Source organism: Ips typographus, linkage group LG1, assembly GCF_016097725.1.
Source record: "Ips typographus isolate SLU linkage group LG1, UJ_Ityp_2.0, whole genome shotgun sequence".
NCBI lineage: Eukaryota > Metazoa > Arthropoda > Insecta > Coleoptera > Curculionidae > Ips > Ips typographus.
This window is the reverse complement of record NC_138422.1, coordinates 1227810-1245281: the sequence shown is the minus strand read 5'-3', so window position 1 is coordinate 1245281 and position 17472 is coordinate 1227810. Positions and strand designations below refer to the sequence as shown.

Sequence of the window (17472 nt, the reverse complement as noted above, 5' to 3'; positions counted from 1 at the left end):
GCCATCATCAGCACTCTAATTCGTCAGTCAATCAGCCACCAGACACATGTCCAGGGCCGAAGGACAGGACACAATACGTCCACAAGATACAAAGCGCAACATCCAACCAGTTAGTTTAGGTTAATGGTAGAAATGTGACGTAAACTGTCATTTGTCAAAATATTCTTTTTAAGGGTGTCATGTCGTGAAAACTGTTAAAAATGCCCTAATTTCAAAGTCAGTGACTAAATGGGGGCAAAACGGACACTAGATTCGCGTTCTCCATGCCATAATTAATTAAAATAGCCTTTTTAGACTACTTTAGAAGCATTTAGAAAGTGTTTACAGTTTAAAGAGCACTGAATCAGGTTCTGGACTGTTTTTAAGGCATTTAAAACCTTGTAGACCAGTCTAGAAACTTTACGAAGCTGTTAAACTGCTCTAGAATGTTTCAAGAGCATATAACCTAGGGGGGGGCATGTTGATATGGAATGGAAGATGGGAAAATGGTATTTTATTTAAAATTGCAAGAAACTCTTTCAGTGAGACCTATTTCCTGATTATATCAATTGAAACATAATCTCCTTTGGTTTTTCGTAAATTTGTCGACTATTTTATTATGAAAATCCTGTACATTTTCATTGATATTACTTTTTTGAATTTCCAAGGGGAGGGGGCCAAGCCCTTGGAATGTTTCTAGAAAGAGAATGTTTTCATCTCTTAGAAGCCTTCAATATTTCAATATAATTGCAATTGTAAATTAGCCTATTCAACTTAAAACCATACAAAAAATAGCAGCAAATAAGCTCAAAAAACTAAATTAAGCACAAAAAAGAAGAAGCAAAAAACCATTAAAAAAATCTGTTAAATGACGTGGTTTTGCGTAAATCGTTCTGTCAAAGGTTGGTTGCTTTTATTATTTACAAAAAGCAAAATTCCTAGAAATACGGACTCTATTTGTAACGTCAAAGTCAAGTCACGAGTGAAGTCCGCAGAATGCAATGTTGCCAAATAACACGTTTTATAGCACGACACGACAACTTTTTTATTTCACTGGATAAAGTATTCATACATTATAAATTAATGTACTGTTCACACTTGTATACTGCGGTATTAATAACTTAATAGTAGTGAAAAACCTATCTAGCTTTTAGCTTTTAGCTTTTACTCTTAAGTTTTACCACCTTAATACAAGCAACCAATAAGGAGAGCCATTTCAGACATTTGACATATTCATATTTTTGTTGTCAATTAACTGTTCAAAATTTGGAAAATTTTAAAGAATGCTTTTTTCTATTTGTTTATGAATGTCTGTTCAGTTTGGACCTAATTATCTTTTTTGAAACAAATACTCGAAGACTAGGGGATGGTTACTATTATTAGTATGACGTTTATGTTTTGTGTTTCTGAAATCTTAACCTGATTCCTATTTTCTAATTTTAATTTCAGTTTATTGTGAATGCTGTCATTTGTCTACTTTTTGCAGTGCACTTACCATCAACAGTACAAATGCACTGCATGTTATGTGAATAACACAAAAACTAAACACAAAAATTTGTGAGCCATAAAAACGGACCACAAATAATAAGAAAGTAATTTTTAGAAATTTTCTCTTGTAATGCCCGTGAAATGGCTGACAAAATTCTTGTACCTGAATTAGTGGAATAACTTTTAAGTTATACAGAATCCACTTTCTTAATTAAACGTCACTTTAAAGCAACTAAGAATGCAGAGAGGCGACACGAACCTTTCAGAACTTCCTTTATTAAAAACCATCAATCTAGAAAATAGTTTTGAAAGAAATTATCGTTCCATTTAATTAATATAACGTCGGACGGGGTGCAAAGAAAGTTTTGACGTTTTAATAACCGCAACAAGGGTAATTTACCATTTTGGGTACTATTGTGCGTTGTATTTATGCAAATTACAAAGGAAAACAAACGCGCCTCTATATGCAAATAAATTCTCGCTTTAATAGCGACTATTACTTTTGTAGAAATTAGAACTAATTCAGTGTAAAATTAACTAAACGTCCCATTTGCCCGACTCGCTTGAACGTTTCCTAAATTATGCCGGGCGTCTTACTTCGTCCTTTATTAAAGGCATCAATCTCCTCTGGATCGTTGCCGGGCAAAGTGTTTTTGGGGGCCAAAAGTGGCGGGAGTAATTTTAATTAAATTATGACTAAGAATCGGTACACAACGGACGTAAAAACGAAGTAAAAACAAAACAAAATCGCGCCCCGTTATAAATTAATGGAGCGTGCAAGGATTTAAATGGGGATGGACAAAGAAAAACTTTCACATCTCGCCTGGCGGGACAATGGCGCAACAGACTTCACTTCAAGATTTTAGTTATGCATTATTCTATTGTGTCTGTGCTGTCTCTTCTAATTTCGCAAAGCGAATCCTTCGTTTTAATTTCCGTTGTTTACCGCCATGTTTTTGTCTGCGACGCTATATTTTAATGTTTGTTGCATCATTACCCCTCAAGTTACGCTTACTTGTTTGACTTTTGCTTGTCGATCAGTTTAGTGAGTCTAAAACGACGGAAAATCATCCCACATATTTGATTAGAACGCAAAAATATGCAATACAAAGTTTATTATTTTTCAAAATACTAATAAAACATGAATTAAATAAAAAGATTCAAATTTCATAGAAAAATTTAAAACGCCCACTAGATATGACGTAGACGGTTTTCAACCAATTAGGTGCGTGCAGTCACTTCTATCATCAGCTTTTTCTAGGCGAGCTTTCGTGTTGCCAGTTTGTGAATTTTTACCGATTCAAATTAATCTTGACTATGGTTCATTTTTTTTCCCGTGGCGGCTACGTCATCAAGTGCTCCGCCATATTGAAATTTACGCACGTCGTTTATTACAAGCTAGGTTATCCATTTTTTTAATCACCTGTTTGGACGTTGCCGTTTTTTAAATTCCTCCTTTAAACCTCACAATATGTAATTTTCATTAAGCAATTATAAATGAAAATGAGAAAACTTTATTGTTTCGAAAAAAAACATTCTAAGAATCCCACATGTTTTGCATGCAATAAATGCTTTTTTTTCGAAATCTGTATAATTTATCGGTCTGTTTATTACTGCAACCAACAATACACCAGGTTCACATCTGCTCGTGGAAGATGTGGCAACATAGGGCACAGTCCCAACTGACAATCGGCTAAACATTTTCAGGTTAGGAATTTTAAAAAGTTGAAAAACCGCAAAAACTACAAACAGAAGAAATAAAAACTTAATTTAGGGTTGTTTAAGTTTATTAATTAGTGTTGTTATTGCGAGACCTTCGTAGAATTTAAGATTTTTCTTCACCAAACTGGAAAACTTGCAACATTTGGTGGTAAACAAAGGCGGAAAGTTTCAATCAAACTTTGGCTTGAGAACAACAACAACATTCAATTTAAATTATCTGGAAAGAACATCACAGATAGGTGCATTCAAACGAGTCATTAACAGCCCAATACCAGCGTTTCAAGAATTATTCCATAAAATTTGCAAGAAAGGAATGTGTGTATCCTGGGGACTATTAAATCCTAAAGCAGTGTTTTAACTTATAACAGAATTGTTGGTGTTTTAAGAACTTTGGCTTCTTGGTTTTGTGATATAGATTGCTTATGTATTTCCTTTTGTAAATTTACCCAGCATTAAATACATATCATTTTGGTTTTGATGTGTGATTTATTTAACATGTTTTTTCAATTTCAGTTCAATTTATTGTAAGAGCAGGTAGGTACTTCAGTTAAAGAAATTATCTAATTTTACGATTGTTTATGAAGAAAACTAGACTTCTTAGATAAAAAAGAAACTTGAGTGTACTTTTTAAAGATTTTATTTGTATATTTCATAATGTGTAAATAATACAATTAAAATAGTAATTTAACCTACTATCTGATGGAAAAGTATTTAACAGTAGCACCATCTGTTTCTAGCCTTATAGTCAGAGAAGATAGGGCAAAATTTATAAGGGCTAATTCTGCAAAATAATGGCATTTGATCAAATTTATGTATTAAGTAACTTGTATCTTTCTAATATTACCTGAAACTTATTAGAAATTTGTTTTTTCAACACTCTGCATATGGATTTTGACAACACCATTATAACCATAGCTTCAAACACTTTTTGTTTAGAGTCTTTTAGAGCAATTGATAATGGGACTTTTTAAATTTGGACCCTTTCAAAGCATGATAAGCAAACTCTAGATTAGGCAAATAAAGGTACCTGAAACATAAGCTATTTAGTATTAGCAGCTCATTAATACCTTTACCAGAGTCTTTTTTATAATATTAGGTAAAACACCTTGTCAGCTTCTGCTAAATACACCTTTACTCTATATCCATGCTTCTTCGAGAACCACTGTCTTGAATAAACTTGGTTTTTGTAGTGTTCTTGTAAAAACTCTTCTTGGGAGTAAGTAAATATATGGGCTGTTTCATTGTGACAGTGTTTTCTATTAGAAAAAACATCCTTTTCTGTTCCACAAACTCTAGTTCCTTCAGAATGTTTCACTGGGCCCCTTGATAGTTGTAAAGTGTATTAAGAAGGTGGCATTTTCAAAACTGACTACCGAAACACACACACATTATCTAGTCCCACACGTAGTATCGCATTTGAATCGAAATACTCGTTAAAATATTGTGAAATTTACATCAAAAATAAAAAATGTCTCTTTGTTTACTTTTTGTCAACAATGGCGGCCGATTTTCCGAGCCTTGTCGTCCTGATTCATTGCCGACGTGACTAGATGACGTCAAAATTCTATCGCGCTCGGAACGCATGTAATAGACAAGAAAGGCAAATGATGACGTAACCGCCACGGGAAAATAAATGGACCATAAATTCTTTAGATTATCTCCCTCATTGTACTAGCAGCCAATAAAATTCAATGAACCTTTCTAGTTCGACCAATGAGAGCCGTTATATACTGAATAAATCCCTAGTTGCTAAAATTTTACACTGAATAAACACCTCCTACCTTTTTCGAATACGTTTTTTTGAAGGACATTTGATATTAAACGAAACGGGATTTGGACACATATAAAATTTAAACTATTTTCTTCAATATTAACAATTAATAAATCACCATAACGTAGTTTCCATTAAAAAATTACATAAATTAAAATATTATGACGTCTGATTGTCAATCTGAAATGTAAACAAAAATATACATGGCTGAACGAAAATCTGTCGTCTGCTGGGGTGAATTCAATATTATCATTAATTTCATCACGTTTAGTTTAGTATTTGTGTTCTAACTAAGGTGTTTTCTTGTTAATAAACTAAAATGTGAGTTTTCAGGAAATAATCTTGACATATACCCCTCGGCGTTCACGTTTTATCACGTAAAATGTGCCTTGGTAAGTTTTTTGCAAAATTTTTCTTTTAGGCAAATGGTTTCGACTAAATAATTCTTTGGAAAAAATCGTCGAATTATTTAGTCTCAATCATTTTCCAAGCAAAATTTTGCAAAAAATCACCTATGCACAGTTTACCCGATAAAACTTGAACGTCTCGGGATATAACCTATGATTAATCTCACTTTGACACGTTCTTTTCACTCATAATCATAAATTCTGACAGTTTAGATTTGATTGATGAAACGGCAAGCGGTTGTTGCACCTTCCCCGCAATCAGGTTAATCAAATCAAGTGGCAAAATTTGGCGCCGAATCTTTCGATGCGGAAAGCTTCATTAAAAGCCAAAACACGAAACACAAATTTATCAGACCAATTAGAAGGCAATCAGTGCCGAATTCGAGGGTGTCATTCCCGCGCCCCGACCCACCCTCTCCCCCACATACGAGCAAGGAGAAAAGGTGATGGCAGGCGTGTACAAACACGACATATATTTCAATCCGTGTCTGATTTAATGGCGGCACTCATACATATGCAAAACCGCGAAAACGTAATTTATTCGATCTCGAAACTTTTGACAGGGTACATCAAAAGTTAGACGCACAATGGGGCGCAAAAAGCGCGCGGGGAGCACATTTCTCATTCGTATTACGGATGTATTTATATATCAGCCAGACGGAATTATGTGATAAATTTCAGTTTCCGGAAGTTGAGTAACCTACCCTTTACTGAAAGGGGTGAAAATTATGTAAGAATTATAATTACAAAACCACCACCCGGTATGGTGTGTGTAAATACCTATTACAAACAATAAATCCTTTAGAAGGGTGTTTTGCGCGAGCGCAATTTGGGTGCATGAGTGTTTTGTTGATAAATGCCGACCCGGATATCCCGAGGGTCCGCAAATGACAAAAAGCCCCGACAGGACGAATTGTAACATTTAACCCTAAAAGCCACGTTAAGCTGGCCTGTTCATTTATGGAGCAACTGTTTTTTCGAGATATGACCGACTCGTTGTGATTTGGCCCAACAATGATAAAACAGGCCGAGTACAAAAAGAATTTCAGTATTGTTTTCCCTGCCATAAGATACAGGATTGTCACGATTTTGTTTCCACTTTTAAGCAATATTGGTTAATTTCTATAGGTAGGTAATAGTAGGGATCATAGTCTAATATGTTAACTGTGAGATTTGAAACAGACGAATTACAGGTAAGTAACTGATCTTAAAACTTTACTTACTACAAATACATATTTTCTAATGTAAACATTTTTGAACAAGAAAATAATGATTTTTCTGGAAATTATGTTATTCATATTAAATGTTAATTATATTAATACAGAGTCTTTGTTTATAAAATTTGAAATTCTGCACAAAACAACCAACAATTATTAGTGTGGTTTTTTTGGACTACAAAATTTAGACAGTTCTGTTAAATTCTCCAATTTTTAAACAACATTTATTGTAGTTGTGAGTCATTTTTGCAAAAATCTAACCGTTTCCGAGATATTTATTTTTATGGAAATCGCACCAATTTTTTTTAAATGGCGTAATTTTGTCATTTTTGGGGTTTGAGTGAAAGTTGAAAATGTTTGTCTTGAACTGCTCTTTCACCTCCTGCTAACCGCAACATGATTGAGCGTATACAGGGTGTACAAAACACAATCAATTATACAGGGTGGTCCAGTTTTAAATGTCAATAATTCACCAATTCATAGCCAATTAAAAAATAAGTTGACATTCATTATGTCATTTTCCTGAAAAGTGCTTCCTAAGGAAAATAAAATACAGTCCTTCAAATTTCTGTTTAAAAAATCGTTGTTTTTGTCATAACTGTCAGACCGTTGGAGCAAGCACTTTATTACACGTTATTACGGTCAAAGACCCAAAACTAACCCAACCCAACTTAAAACCTGTCTTAGAAACGGAAAATTCACTTAAGAAGTTTAAAAAATATTATTGTAGCCAGTTTTCATAGTTTCCAGACAAACTAAAAGACTTTAGTTTTGAAAATTGAATTAGAAAAGATAAAAATTTCAGAAGCTTGAAAGTTGTGTTTGTAACCAGTTTTCATGCAAATCGAGAGACTTTAATACTAAAAATTGACTTGTAGACATAAAAACTACTTTTTCAAGAATTTGTTACAACAAATTCATACATTTAAACCTTAAAAATTGACTTGAACCCCAAAATGTGACTGAACTAATGAAAAGTGACATCAGAAGCTTAAAATTTGCATTTGAAGTAAGTTTTCATAATTTGAAGACAAATTTCAATATTTTAGTCTTGAAAATAGTCTTAGATGCAGGACATTGACATTAGGTTCATGAAAATTGTCTTGAAAACGAACTTTTCGTGCTTTTTACTTTGCTTTTCATTTTCTTTCGAATTCTGGACTATTTTTAGTGCTTCAAAACTGCTTTCAGCTTGGAAAATCGAGTTTCAAGACTATCTTCACCAAGTTATTGACATAGCAAACTTAAAAAACAATTTTTACATTCCTCATAGACTTAAAATGGCATTCCAAGCTTTGTCACTATTAAATCGACTTCTAGACACCTCAGTGCTAAAAATTCGGGTATTTCTTAATAAACTAGACTGGTTTTTAATGTTTTAAGGCTGTTTTTAGTGCCTCAAATTAAGTTTCAAGACTTTTACAAAGTTTTTGACTTATCAGGCCTAAAAGCCAGTGTGTCCACTGATCATAGTCTTGAAAATGTTATTTTATAAGCTTCTTCACTATTAAATTGACTTCTACACTCATAGGTGCAAAAAATTGTAGCATCTCTAAGAAATTCAGACTGTTTTTAATGCTTTTTAAGACTGAAAAATCGAGTTTAAGACTATTTCTAAAAGTCAAGTTTCTTCAGTAATAAAAGTAAAAAATTTTGGTAACAAATGCTACAATAATAGTTTTGAGAACTAATTTTTAGAAATAAAATAGTCCGAAAATTTAATTTACTTCTAGACTTGTTGTCCAGTCCAGAAAATTGCGTTGTACACCAATTAAAGTCTTGAAAATATACTTTTGGACTCTCTTTAGTCCTAGTAAAGTCAGTTCTAGCATTAAAAGTCAACTTTTATATTATTTTTAGTAGTAAAAAATGAGTTTCATGCACAATACAATCTTTGTCTTGATTTCCGGACTTTTTTTAGTTCTTGAATGCCAGTTTCAGACACTCAACCAGAATGGCAGTCTGAGAAAGCGAATCATAAGACTAGTAGTAAAAAAGTTTTTAGACTATTCAGTACAAATTTGGACTTTCACAAGTCTTGAATGTTCAGTTTTAAACTATAAAACGATTTTTTAAATTGAAATTTGGAGGACTGTATCTTCCTTAGGAAACGTTTTTCAGAAAAATGACTCAATGCAAGTCAACTTATTTTTTGATTGGCTATTAAAATGGTGAATTATTGACACTTAAAACTGGACCACCCTGTATATGAAACTCTATCAATGACCGCGTTTACCCGTTTTCAAGTGGGTGTAAACCTAGTCCGCTGGATGTAGAATGTCATTTTGAACATTTTTGGTGTCCTACAAAATTTCTGTAACTCTAACCGTTTCCCAGATATTCAACCTAATTTTGAGAAATTGGATTAAAATTTAGAAAATTCCGTATAAACGTATAAAGGGTGTACAAAACAAAATCAATTAGAATTGTATATGAAACTCTGACAGTTGTGACCGCGTTTACCCGGTTTAAAGTGCATGTCTAGTCCGCTGGGTGCAAAATGTCATTTTGAATATTTTTGGTATCATACAAAATTTCCAAAACTCTAACCGCTTCCCAGATATTCGACTTTTTTACAAATTTTGAGAAATTGGATTAAAATTTTGAATCTCCGCTATTTTTGGGATTTCAGTAATTGTAAAAAGCTGCAAATGTTGGTTTTGAACTGCTCTTTCATCTCATGCTAATAACCACACTATTGAACATATAGGGTGTCCAAAAAACAAAAAGAAATACACTTAAATTTGAAACGCTGTGCCAAATAATTGTGACCGTATTTATGTGGTTTTAACTGGGGGTAAACTTAGTCTACTCAGCAGTGTTGCCATTTCTGTGGAGAAAATTCCCCACCTTTGGAGAATTCGAACCACATTTGTATGTCTGGATATTTTAAACTTGTTCATTTGATATTTCAATCTGTCAGAAACTTGGAAACAGTCAAATACCACTATAAAGCTATAAAAATATAAAACTTGTTTAAAAACAATACAATCAGTGTAAATAATATTATTTATTATGTACTTTACGTGTAGTTGTCTATTATGGTTATACAGGGTAATTCAAATTCGACCCTCACCATTGGGATCTCAGAAACCATAAGAGATACGAGAAAGTTTAAATTGGGGCAAAGTTGCGCAATTTAAAGCTCAACCAAATGCTGTTTTAAAAATTTTGATTTTCCGAGTACTTCCGAAGATATCCGAAAAAAACTGAAAATTTGATTTTTTGTTTTTATTTATTTCTAACCTTATTTGAAGAGATATCCCAAAACTAAAAGCATCTTTTCATTGCCACTTTTTCCTAGCTATTCGATGATGGATTCAAATTTGCCACACGACGTTTCGTTTTCTGTCAGTCATCATCAACTTTCTTTTTTCTTATGGGCGCCATATTGGATTTTTAGCCCACCAAATAGTACGTTTTATTCTGATTTTAGTGATGTATCATAACTTATGATTTGCTTCATAAATAACAAAATAATTCAATAAAAACTATTTTTACTTTAGTTATTGGCTTTGAGTTAATGGGCCGTTTTAAAAAATGTCATTATTTGACAGTACTTGTCAAACACGATAATTCGGACGATCATTAGAGCGTCAATCATAGTTAAAAATGTATCTAGAAAAGAAACCCCCGCAGAAAATGTTATTATTATACAAGCATTGCTGAACTATTTAGGTTAATCAGAAAAAGAGATTTGTTAGCATTATCTCTAACTTAAAAGGCTTATTTATGTTTCCAAGAGAAAGATCATCATTTTAGGAACTTCATTTTTTGCCAAATTTAAATTTTTTATAATGTTAAGTGCAAGTTTGTAGTTATTTATACAGTAAGTGACAAACCATTTTTTATTCATTCATATTTATTCGAGTGAATAAACCGGTTTAAGTCACGTGTCTTATACAGTATTTTATTAAATTTCGACTTTTTATATTAAAAAAAAAACTAAAATTACAGTTCTATTATTTGCACCGCGCCCCGTAGATGTTTGTTTGTTTACATCTGTAAATAAGCGAATGTCATTCAGAGTGATTTAATAGTTATTTATACAGCAAGTGACTTAAACCATTTTTTATTCACGAAAAGAACAACTAGGTCCACAAGCGTAGCGAGTGGCCTAAGCTCTTCGAGTGAATAAACCGGTTTAAGTCACGTGTACACCTTTGTGACTAAGTATGTTCAGGCCAATTGCGTGTGACAAGTACTACCAAGTAATCTTCATAAAAGGTCTCATTCACTCAAAGGTAACAAAGATAAAATCTCTAAAAGCTCTAATGATCGTCCGAATTATCGTGTTTGACAAGTACTGTCAAATAATGACATTTTTTAAAACGGCCCATTAACTCAAAGCCAATAACTAAAGTAAAAATAGTTTTTATTGAATTATTTTGTTATTTATGAAGCAAATCATAAGTTATTATACATCACTAAAATCAGAATAAAACGTACTATTTTGTGGGCTAAAAATCCAATATGGCGCCCATAAGAAAAAAGAAAGTTGATGATGGCTGCCAAAAAACGAAACGTCGTGTGGCAAATTTGAATCCATCATCGAATAGCTAGGAAAAAGTGGCAATGAAAAGGTGCTTTTAGTTTTGGAATATCTCTTCAAATAAGATTAGAAATAAATAAAAACAAAAAATCAAATTTTCAGTTTTTTTCGGATATCTTCGGAAGTACTCGGAAAATCAAAATTTTTGAAACAGCATTTGGTTGAGCTTTAAATTGCGCAACTTTGCCCCAATTTAAACTTTCTCGTATCTCTTATAGTTTCCGAGATCCCAATGGTGAGGTTCGAATTTGAATTACCCTGTATATTTAAATCTGACCCAATGGTGGAAACTGGCAAATACAACTCCATGAAGCTACCAAACTATAAAACATTGCTTTATAGCAGTACAATAAGTACAAATTATACTTTTGTCTGTCTAGGAACTTTTAGTAAAATCTAGCAACTTTTTCAAAAATCCTTTCGAAAAATTACTTTATTTAAGGAATGGCAACACTGGTCCACTGGATGCAGAATGTCATTCTGAACATTTGTGGTTTCCTGCAAAAGTTCCGTTGCTTTAACCGTTTACAAGATATTGCACTTTAATTTGGAAATGGGCCTGTCCCACAATTTTTTTTTATTTCATAACTACAAAGACGAATTGAAAATATTATACCGGTATTTTTTTGTTTTCAAAAATATTAAGTCTAAATAGAAAAAAATGATGATAAAAACTACATTAATCTCATGTTTAAAACGCCCGCTGCCGGTGACGTACTACACTATCAACCAATCAGCGACAAGAAGTGAAACAGTTGGCGTGCAACAGCCAATAAAATCGCCCAGAATTACCTACGTCACATGCGCGCCAAAACAGATCTTTTAAATTTAATGGACAAATTCAAACTAATGTAGGAACATTTACGACCATAATTTTTTCTTCAAGAATATGAAAAATTAGTTTTTTGATCCTATTCTTTCGATTCCAGTCATTAAAACAAAAATTTATGATATGTGGGATAGGCCCATTACATTCAAATTTTGAAAATTCCGTATTTTTGTCATTTTTGAAGTTTCAAAAGCTATAATGGTAAATGTGAATTGTGTTGGTTAGTTTCAATATTTTTATATACACAAAATTACTTTCACGTAATTTAAGTAACAACCTTGCATTCTTTAGTAAGCGGTAGGTGGTTATGTCAATTTACGTCTGATAATAGATAACAGTCAGTTGCCACGTGATCTAGTGTGTTTTCTTTACAAAGTTGTCATGTGATTCTGACAGTTTTACGGATTAGTATTGGTTTAGTGGGAACATTTATGATGACAATAACGACCGCAACAAACATTGGTAACGAATGTCGTGAAAATACTTATTCCCGTCTTGGTTAAGAGACCCTTAATGGGTTTTCAATTATCCCACATTTTAGACCGAAAAAAACCGAAACACTAATCGTTTACCGAACCGTCCTCTATAAGGGACAGAAATGAGAAAAGTAAAGCTATTAATAAGACGTGTCACTGCGAAACCTACACTAGTAACTCAACGTCCCTTTAAATGTGTTTCTGGACTTCTCGGAGGCCCATTATTCATCCGACTTTTTCCTCAGCCACCCTCAATGTTTTGTTCTGCCATTTTTATTTTACAAAGTCCAACGAAAAACTCTATTATAGGAGAGTTTCTCCATTTTGGTGGCTGTCGAATTCCCCGGAGGAGTAATATTTCCGCATCGACTCTCGACAGAAAACCGCCACTTGTTCTCATTATTTTATTGGGCCAAATTGCGTTAGCCTGGTTAAAGTTTCTGACAAAGTCGCACACATACCTAGACAGGGTTGATTTATGTGTGGCCCTAATGGTATTGTATACAACTTTTATAGCTACAGCAATATAGATCGATCGGTCTTTCTATTATCGTTCATAGATTCAGCTCGGCTAATTAAAACGGGCAGTTTTACGATCAATTTGGCTGGAATTTTCACTGAAAATCTGTTAGCTTTCAACGTTCCTCTACGAATGAATTAATTTAACCGAAGCGCTTTAACACACACAATTTAACTTTTTTGCTTTTCTCTTGTCTTTATTAAACAAGCGTAAATTTGTTTATCAGAACCAAAGTAAATTAGGATGAACCTCACTGCTTAGAAAAACATAAAACCTAAATTTCGAACACTTTCTTAACCTAACCTAACCTTTCTACTTATGTTATCTCTATCTCGATTTTAGTAATAATGTGCGTTATTTCACAAATAAATGTTACAACGTATTAAACATTTTGATAATATACGAGTGTTGTTTACTTTAGAAATTTTAGATAAAAGTACGATTTGGGCTCTCAAAACTCTGGTTTACCCCTTCTAAAACATGGTGGTAGTAATCCCTTTTTCCCATCCCTCAAAACATAATTTCTCCACTTTGTAACTGGTTCCGCAATTAATTACGATACGAAAGTTTCCAACTTATTTTCCATCAATTAATTTCCTTAGAACAACGAGTTTTGAAAATGTTTTAATTCGGGTTTATGAAAATTAATATATTTTGCGTTTAATGAGAAGATTTAATTAAAAATTCCCGACCGTTTTAAACAGTCGATAATATAACGAAGGTAATTTTATACGATCCGTTAAAGGCGCTTAAATCCGGAAAGTTTTTTTTATTCCTCTCCCTAATCCAACCTTTAGGGGGTAAGTTAATCAGTTTACAAACGAATACTTTGTGTTTTCCTGGCACGCAATTAGGACATTTATAGCCTCGTTACCTTTTGAAGACTATATAGTTTGATGCAATAAAAGACGGAAACAAACAGTCGGGGAATTTCATTAAAACTGCCAACTTTTATCGACTGAGAGAGTGTATTGAAGCAATATAAAACGTCCTCCAAAACGGCACGCCAAGACAGTTCAGATCAATGATTTTGCCCTTTCTCTCTCGCTTACTATGATTACCGACCTGGATTTATTGTGCGAAAAGTTCCAACAGAAAATAGCCTAATGAATTTTAATGGGCAAAATGGAAACGACCGCACCGTGCGGAGTTGTCCCGAAAACTTTCGAGCCGACAATTCGTTTCGGATTTATCGTCAACTTTCGAACTCACCCACAAGAGAAAAGTGACGTCAACGCACCAAAAATTGTTTTACCTACGCCCGTACGTATAGCTGTGATGTCATGTTTCTTAAAAAAAAAATACCAATACATTCTATATTTTGTAGCCTTAATACTTATGGTTAGTACAAATAAAATGTTGAAAATACTTTTTTCATGAAAAAATTACTCTGAATGTGAGTTGCAAAAAACAAGACTTTACATTTCATCGTAGGTAATTTTTTGTACCTTACACATGCTCTAATAAGGCATTTTACGCACTGATTAAACTACACTATTATACTGCTAGTACTACTAAGTATCAATGTTGGTAATCAGAATAATTACTACAGTTGAATTGCATGTTTTTGCATTCGATTCAATTACTTATATAATAGTGTTAATACAAGTGGGTTTTACAGGCGATTTTGTCCTTGACTGTCCTTTCAAACTGTGTTTCCAGCAGTTTCAAATTTTGACACTGTTTTTCTAACTGACTATACTCGATTTTTTAGTGTTTTTTTAGACTATTGGATAGAAAATTTAATGAGGATTCCAAAAATGTGCTTAAAACTGTCATTTTCACACTACAAGTGGGTTTTACAGGCGATTTTGTCCTTGACTGTCCTTTCAAACTGTGTTTCTAGCGGTTCAAATTTTGACACTGTTTTTCTAACTGACTGTACTCGATTTTTTAGTGTTTTTTTAGACTATTGGATAGGAAATTTAATGAGGATTCCAAAAATGTGCTTAAAACTGTCATTTTCACACCACAAATGGGTTTTACAGGCGATTTTGTCCTTGACTGTCCTTTCAAACTGTGTTTCTAGCAGTTCAAATTTTGACAGTGTTTTTCTAACTGACTATACTCGATTTTTTAGTGTTTTTTTAGACTATTGGGTAGGAAATTTAATGAGGATTCCAAAAATGTGCTTAAAACTGTCATTTTCACACTACAAGTGGGTTTTACAGGCGATTTTGTCCTTGACTGTCCTTTCAAACTGTGTTTCTAGCAGTTCAAATTTTGACAGTGTTTTTCTAACTGACTATACTCGATTTTTTAGTGTTTTTTTAGACTATTGGATAGGAAATTTAATGGGGATTTCAAAAATGTGCTTAAAACTGTCATTTTCACACCACAAATGGGTTTTACAGGCGATTTTGTCATTGACTGTCCTTTCAAACTGTGTTTCTGTTAGTTCAAACTTTGACACTGTTTTTCTCTCTGACTGTACTCAATTTGGTAGTGTTTTTTTAGGTTAGTAGATAAGAAATTTAATAAGGATTTCAAAAATGTGCTTAAAATTGTCATTTTCACACTACAAGTGGGTTTTACAGGCAATTTTGTCCTTGACTGTCCTTTCAAACTATGTTTCGGTTAGTTCAAATTTTGACACTGTTTTTCTCTCTGACTGTAATCAATTTGGTAGTGTTTTTTTAGGTTAGTGGATAGGAAATTTAATGAGGATTCCAAAAATGTACTTAAATCAAACATTTTCTGACTAGAAGTGGGTTTTACCAGCGATTTTGTCCCTGACTGTCCTTCCGAATTGTGTTTCTTTTAGTTCAAAATTTGACACTGCTTTTCTCTCTGACTGTACTCAATTTGGTAGTGTTTTTATAGGTTAGTAGATAGGAAATTTAGTGAGGATTCCAAAAATGTGCTTAAAACTGTCATTTTCTCACTCCAAGTGAGTTTAACAGACGATTTTGTCGCTGACTGTGTTTTCAAACATTGGCAGCACTTTTCTCCCTGACTGTACCGAATTTAGTGATATTTTTTTTAGGCTATTGGATAGGAAATTTAATAAGGATTCCAAAAATGTGCTTAAAACTGTCATTTTCACACTACAAGTGGGTTTTACAGGCGATTTTGTCCTTGACTGTCCTTTCAAACTGTGTTTCTGTTAGTTCAAATTTTGACACTGTTTTTCTCTCTGACTATACTCAATTTGGTAGTGTTTTTATAGGTTAGTAGATAGGAAATTTAATGAAGATTCCAAAAATGTGCTTAAAACTGTCATTTTCACACCACAAATGGGTTTTACAGGCGATTTTGTCCTTGATTGTCCTTTCAAACTGTGTTTCTGTTAGTTCAAATTTTGACACTGTTTTTCTCTCTGACTATACTCAATTTGGTAGTGTTTTTATAGGTTAGTAGATAGGAAATTTAATGAAGATTCCAAAAATGTGCTTAAAACTGTCATTTTCTCACTCCAAGTGAGTTTAACAGACGATTTTGTCGCTGACTGTGTTTTCAAACATTGGCATCACTTTTCTCCCTGACTGTACCGAATTTAGTGATATTTTTTTAGGCTATTGGATAGGAAATTTAATAAGGATTCCAAAAATGTGCTTAAAACTGTCATTTTCACACCACAAATGGGTTTTACAGGCGATTTTGTCCATGACTGTCCTTTCAAACTGTGTTTCTGTTAGTTCAAACTTTGACACTGTTTTTCTCTCTGACTGTACTCAATTTGGTAGTGTTTTTATAGGTTAGTAGATAGGAAATTTAATGAGGATTCCAAAAATGTGCTTAAAATTGTCATTTTCACTCTACAAGTGGGTTTTACAGGCAATTTTGTCCTTGACTGTCCTTTTAAACTATGTTTCGGTTAGTTCAAATTTTGACACTGTTTTTCTCTTTGACTGTACTCAATTTGGTAGTGTTTTTTTAGGTTAGTGGATAGGAAATTTAATGAGGATTCCAAAAATGTACTTAAATCAAACATTTTCTGACTAGAAGTGGGTTTTACCAGCGATTTTGTCCCTGACTGTCCTTCCGAATTGTGTTTCTTTTAGTTCAAAATTTGACACTGCTTTTCTCCCAGACTGTACCACATTTTATACGGTTTTTCCAAGTAACTGAATAGGAAATTTAACGAGGATTCTAAAAATGTGCTTAAAACTGTCATTTCTCATTCCAAGTGGGTTTTACAGGCGATTTTGTCTCTGACTGTCCTTTCAAACTGTGTTTCTGGCAGTTCAAACTTTGACACTGTTTTTCTAACTGACTATACTCGATGTTTTAGTGTTTTTTTAGGTTAGTAGATAGGAAACTTAATGAGGATTCCAAAAATGTGGATAAAACTGTCATTTTCTCACTCCAAGTGAGTTTAACAGACGATTTTGTCGCTGACTGTCTTTTCAAACTGTGTTTCTGCCAGTTCAAACTTTACTTCTGCCTTTTTGTTTTGTTTTTATTTTAATAATTGTAAGGTAATGTGTAGTGTAATAATTATGTATGTTCTTTTTTTGCTGTTTTTGTATTTTTTTCAGCGCTTTTGTCAATGACTTTAAGTTTCCGAC

General features: G+C 33.1%; 1 protein-coding gene and 1 long non-coding RNA gene across 3 annotated transcripts in view; one reads left to right on the top strand and one right to left on the bottom strand.

Annotated features, from left to right (window-relative positions):
* Window positions 1-17472, top strand: part of LOC145735716 (uncharacterized) — a 150678-nt gene that overhangs the window by 27455 nt on the left and 105751 nt on the right. The window lies entirely within an intron of this gene.
* On the bottom strand, window positions 3811-5522 carry LOC145726769 (uncharacterized). Of its 2 annotated transcripts, XR_014177675.1 has the most exons (3): window positions 4295-5522; window positions 4034-4216; window positions 3811-3970 (listed from the first exon to the last, which is right to left on the bottom strand). It is a non-coding gene; the product is annotated as an uncharacterized LOC145726769 (long non-coding RNA). The 2 variants fall into 2 exon arrangements; XR_014177667.1 differs by having other exon boundaries at window positions 4034-5522.